Below are 6,000 nucleotides of genomic sequence, written 5' to 3'. Positions count from 1 at the left end.
GATGTGGGGCCGCAACTTTTGGAGTGAATGTCATTCATGGCCGCCATCTTGAAATCCGCCATTTTGGATTCAAGTCTTTTTTTTTTTTTTTTTAATGGGAAGGGATGTGTATGACACGTCAAATAACACTTGCTTGAGCTCTGGAATTTAGTGGTGTAATTTGTTTCTGTCTAACTTGTACAGTTTAGAGGTTATTAATGTTCAAAGATGGGAAATTACCTTCATACTGACTGCTGCAACACATGTTCCACGTGTTGTCCATCCCGATACATGAGTCGGTATCAAGGTAACTTTGAACATTAATAACTTCTAAATCCCCTCCTTCCTATGTAAAAAAAGACTTGAATCCAATATGGTGGATTTGAAGATATCGGCCATGAATGACATTCTCTCCAAAAGTTGCGGCCCCACGTCAAACCTATGTTCCCACCATCACATTTCAATTTTCCCTTTAATCTTCCACCTTATGAAGGTGTCCAAGGACTTTTGACTCGCCCTGTATTTCAACATTCATAGCAGTAGCTACAGATGGGGATATATCGCTGTAGCAGTCATTTGCTGTTTGCAATATGCACTTGAAAATGTACGTTAAAGAGACGTAATTGACGTTACTTTTTATACCTAAATACTCCCTGCAACTTATTAAACAAAATAGAGTACTGACTTAGTACACTGTTCCGTTAGTTTCAGTTTTGGTTTTTCTTTTCCTATCGAGAACCAACTCGGTACGTGCAAAATTTAGTCAGAAGCATTCTTTTGCCGTTCTTGCAGCAGAAAGGAGATGGGTTGTTCCAACAGGGAAATGCAAGCCGACACACTGCCCGTGAAACTCAGCGTGCTGTGCAAGACGTGCAGCATCTCTTCTGGCCATACTTGTCTCCTATCTTTCTCGTAAGATTTGAGCTGTTTAGACATAGTGCACGTGCACAACCTCGGCAGAGAAACTTCCTTGCACAGAAATGAGTTACAGGCGATCTTTGCTCTGTGAAGATGCGTGCCACATGTATCTGTTGATTGTGAGGCGAGGAGAGCAGTCAGTTCAGCTTTGGTGTTAGAAGTGAACATCAGTTTTGATTGGTAGTAGTAAGCAGCAAACAATAGGGATTTTTGGGAATTATGTTATGAACCAATGGAAGATATATTGTGAAGAGAAAAATAACTGTTTTTTACCTTGGTACGATTATACTCTTGTGAATAAATGGATCACAGTTAATGATTAAGTTTGTTTTATTTGCAACAGCGGCTTGATAATCCTGCATTCTTGATTCGTCAAACATTCCAATCAGGAATACTTTTGCTTTTAATTTTATTTATTTATTTATTTTTATTTATCGCTCATTGTGAGAGAAGTGGATTTAAGTATTAGATCTTTGTAATTCTGTTTAAGGAAGGATTATACACGTGACGTTTAATTTTTGTGATTGTAGTATTAGTTACGTGATTTCAGAGAAAGCTTAACTATTATTGACGTTTCGTTAAATGTCATTGAGTCAAATGATTTGAGACTACTATTGAGTTCGCTGAACCCAGGATTATTGTCCACATCCGAAGTATCAATTAATTTTTAATTTATTTAAAACAGTTACCAAAAATTATGAATCAAGAATATTATCAATGTTTTTAGAGAACGCGTTGCATCGTTGCGTATCCTAGTAGTTAGATATTGCAGCACTGTTACAGGTACATTCTGTAGAGGCGAGAGCAGTTAGCACAGCTTTGTTTTCCTTTATGAAACTTCACAGGGACCAACTTTAATTTCGAAGTAATCAGTTTTTCATCAAAGTTCACAGTCACATTTTGTGCTAGTATGTAATAAATTACAGAAAGGGCATGAGTTTCTCAGAATTCTAGCAGCTAGATTTCCCTAAACACTCCCGTAGTTAGGTTTACACACGCAGTCAACTTAAAAGTCTGGTATGCACACCAACGTAATGAAGGATCCTGAAGTATAATACGCTATGGGTAAATACAGTTCTCTGCTCGCGGTGTAGTGGGCAGCGTTGCAGGCCCTGGATTACGGCGTCCCGGTGTAGGTTCCCGCCCGGGTTGGGGACCCTCTCTGCCCGGGGACAGGGTGCTTGCGTTCGTCATGATCACTCGTGACAGTGGCTAGATTGGACTGTGCGGACGCTGATGACCGCGCAGTTAAGCACCCCACAACCCAAACATCATTATCAACAGACTCATACACAAATAATTTGGTTTTAACTGTTTGTGCTATTGTATTGACTCTCTGCTCAACATAAAACATAAAAAGCAATATTGAAGTTTCAGTCTTAGTGGTATGAAATGATTCATAAATTCATAATATCTGGGTATGAGATGGTTCAGTAACTTCCAGTTACGTCATTCACAGCTCAGTCTATCTTCACGCTTGAGCTGACGTCGGAATATATGATGTAGCAATAATTCGTCTTATTTCAAGAGAAACATTTTTATGCACGGGTAGAAATCTTCCAAAACCAGGCATTGGCTAGTGAAGATTGCGCTTCACATAGATAACGAGTAGAGATTTTATTAGAAAATTAATTTCTGTGACACTTTAAAATTACGGGAAAATATGTTGGGTTGGTATCTTCTGTATTCTTTTGCTTTATGACACGAGTCCCAGAACTTTTCACTCTATTTTATATAAAGAATTAAATAAATAATTCAGATTACTACAGAAAATAATTAAACTCTTTTGTAAGCAGTTTGTAATCTAGAACGCGTAGTGTGTTCGAACTGCTGACAGGAAAGACGCAGAAAGGACCAGGCAAACACTGGACTAACATTCACTTATCTTCTACTAGTCCTTCTCCACTTCAAAGCTTAGGCACTCGTATCTGCTCAGTCTTCACTTTTCACTGCCATCCCATTCAGTGTTTCACTACGTCGCTTCTTCCTCCAAGTTGAACCGCGTGGTCAGACGTGGGATTCTCTCTGCACTCCTTTTTAGCTGATTTTTTTTTAATTTTTTTCACACTTTTCATTAATCCTGTAAATATCTGGTTCACTGCGAATATCTTCATTTCTTAAACGGTCTTCCGTGATAACATCTATCACTTTCCTAATGAGTATAATTTCTGCTCCTTGTAGTTTATTCGATCGCCTTTTCTGGGGATCCGTAACTCACTTTCGTGTAGCGGTAGAGGTGTAGCCATGTTTTCATAAAATTTCCCGTGTTTCCTTCCAAAATGTTTTGTTTGTCATTCCTCATATTGACTAACATTTGTTTATCTTATTTCCTTTGTCACTGTCAATGTCGCAGCTTACACTGGATCCTAAATATTAAAGTAGGAGACCTGCATATGTGGTCCATAATTTATTATTACTTTTGTGTGTGTGTGTGTGTGTGTGTGTGTGTCTGTGTGTTTGGGGTAGGGGGGGAGGGTATATACGTAACCTACGAAATGGGCAACGACATGGAGAGCCGCAATTTTAGTTCTCTTTCTTACAAACAACGTTAGACAACGACTTGCATTTTGTACAGCAATGTAGACCACAGATTTGGTAAACATGTCACCCAGCTGTAAGTACTGTATTGACCTATTGGTTGGGGCTATTGATAAGATTCAGCCTCAGGCATAGCTGACCAGTGACGTACCTGTTCGGCAGGCAACGTGTGTATATTTTATTCCAGTCCAAAAATGAAAAACTTACACCAGATTATTCACGGTTACTTACTGTACTTCACCTCTTTTCCTGTCCGCCCCCGGTAGCTGAGTGGTCTGCGTGACGGAATGTCAATTCTAAGGGCCTGGGTTCGATTCCCGGCTGGGTCGGAGATTTTCTCCTCTCAGGGACTGGGTGTTGTGTTGTCCTAATCATCATCATTTCATCCCCATGACGCGCAGGTCGCCAAAGTGGCGTCAAATCGAAAGACCTGTACCAGGCGAACGGTCTACCCGACGGGAGGCCCTAGCCACACGACATTTCCTTTCATTTCACCTCTCTTTTTGTACCCAAGAGGAATGGCACAGGCTGAAGGTCAGTGATAAATTATCCGTTCTCAATCGAAAGGTCATCTTACAATTGGTTTCTTTACTGGACTCATACAATTCTTTCCCAAAGTTTCCTTGGGCTCGTTATTTTACTGTGTTTGAGCTTAACCAAACCTACCACCAAGTGCGCTTAACGGAAGATTCAGAAACCTTTGAGTTTACATACCGATCGGAATTTATTTGAATTCAGTGGCGTGCCTTCTGCTTTGTCTACAGATGCAGCAGTTCTTTACCATTTACTGTAATCTCTTTCGCGAGAGGTGTGTTTATAAGTACCTTGAAGATTTGGTGATATATATAGCGAAACGCTGCAGGATCATTTACACCAATTCAGCCAAGGCTAGGTTCATATTCGGAAAGTGGACTTAACTGTTAAAACATCTCATGCTAATCTGTCCAGCCATGAAATTAGCACACTCGCGAGCCTCATTAGTGGAAATGATCCAGAATGCACGAAGGCTATTAAAATTTTTCTTCCAAGAAAAAATGAGAACCATACAGTTCGCCTTATCGGAATCATTTTTTTTTATTTAGGAAAACAGGTAGCCGTGTGCTTCAATCGGCTGCTCCCTACAGGTGATGTTCTCAGCAGACAAATAGTGGGATGCCAACTTTTGATGCACTTAAACTTGCACTAAATAATGCTCCCAATTTTGAATGTCCTTTATACGGTAAACTGATGCCTCCAATTCTACGGGTGTAGCATTACTCCTGCAAGAGCTTGACACCGCCGGAAGACCAGCCGTGTACGTTACTAGAATATTTTCTGAGATTGAACTTAAATATTCCATCTAACAGCTACAAGTCCTAGCAGTCATGTTTGCCTTTATTTCGAACATAACGAAGTCTTATTGGAAACAAGTTACCAGGCCTTAAGCCCAGTGCGTGTGACAGCTCGTGAAACTCGTATGATTGCACTCTGGGCCGTCCTCAGTTCCCCGTTTCCGTTTTCAGTAAAGCATATAAGGGGTTCAGATATCCAGATCGCGGAAATCTTGTCGTTTATTTGAGATCAATCACATTGATTCGGAGGCGTTTCAGGGTACTGAGTGTGGGGCGTGAATTTTGACAACAGTAGTCGCAATACTTTCTCTGTTTGACAGTTTATGGGAGAAATGGGATCAGAACCCCGAAATGAACGATCTTAAGCATAGGCTACTCACTGGTGAAGAAGTTCGAGGTTCCCAGCTTGATAAATAACTCCTTTGTTATGATGGAAAATCAAAAAACTGTGTCCTAAGGAACTTGTCCCAGGCGTTTCTCCGTTTTTTCCAGAATTCTTGTTTGGAGAAATCAGAAAACTTAATAAATCACGGAATAATGTAGATAGAGAGGTAAAAATTGACACACATGGTTGGAATGACATGGGGTTTTATTAGAACAAAAAAAAAACAAAGTTCACAAAATGTCCGACAGGTGACGCTGGACAGCAGAACTGCCACCGCGACGGGTGAGAGGTACGCCGATACGTTACAGAATCGCATCATCCCCAGCCTGGCTGATAAACACCTGCTGGAACGTGCAATGTTTGTGCAGGATGGCGTTCCACCCATGTTGCTAGATACGTGAAAAATCTGTTGTGCGCATCGTTTGCCCAGCCTCCACTTTCGTCATGCTTGACCTCCCACGTCCCCAGACCTCAGTCCGTGCGATTATTGGCTTTGGGGTTACCTGAATTCGCAAGTGTATCGTGATCGACCGACATCTCTGGGTATGCTGAAAGACAACATCCGACGCCAATGCCTCTCCATAACTGCGGACATGTTTTACAGTGTTGTCAACAACATTATTCCTGGACTACAGCTATTTTTGAGGAATGATGGTGGACATATTGAGCATTTCCTGTAAAGAACATCATCTTTGCTTTGTCTTACTTTGTTATGCTAATTATTGCTATTCTTATCAGATGAAGCGCCATCTGTCGGACATTTTTTGAATGTTTGTATTTTTTTGCTTCTAATAAAACCCCATGTCATTCCAAGCATGTGTGTCAATTTTTACCTCTCTATCTACATAA

Source organism: Schistocerca americana, chromosome 3, assembly GCF_021461395.2.
Source record: "Schistocerca americana isolate TAMUIC-IGC-003095 chromosome 3, iqSchAmer2.1, whole genome shotgun sequence".
Classification (NCBI taxonomy): Eukaryota; Metazoa; Arthropoda; class Insecta; order Orthoptera; family Acrididae; genus Schistocerca; species Schistocerca americana.
This window is presented reverse-complemented; position numbering follows the sequence as displayed.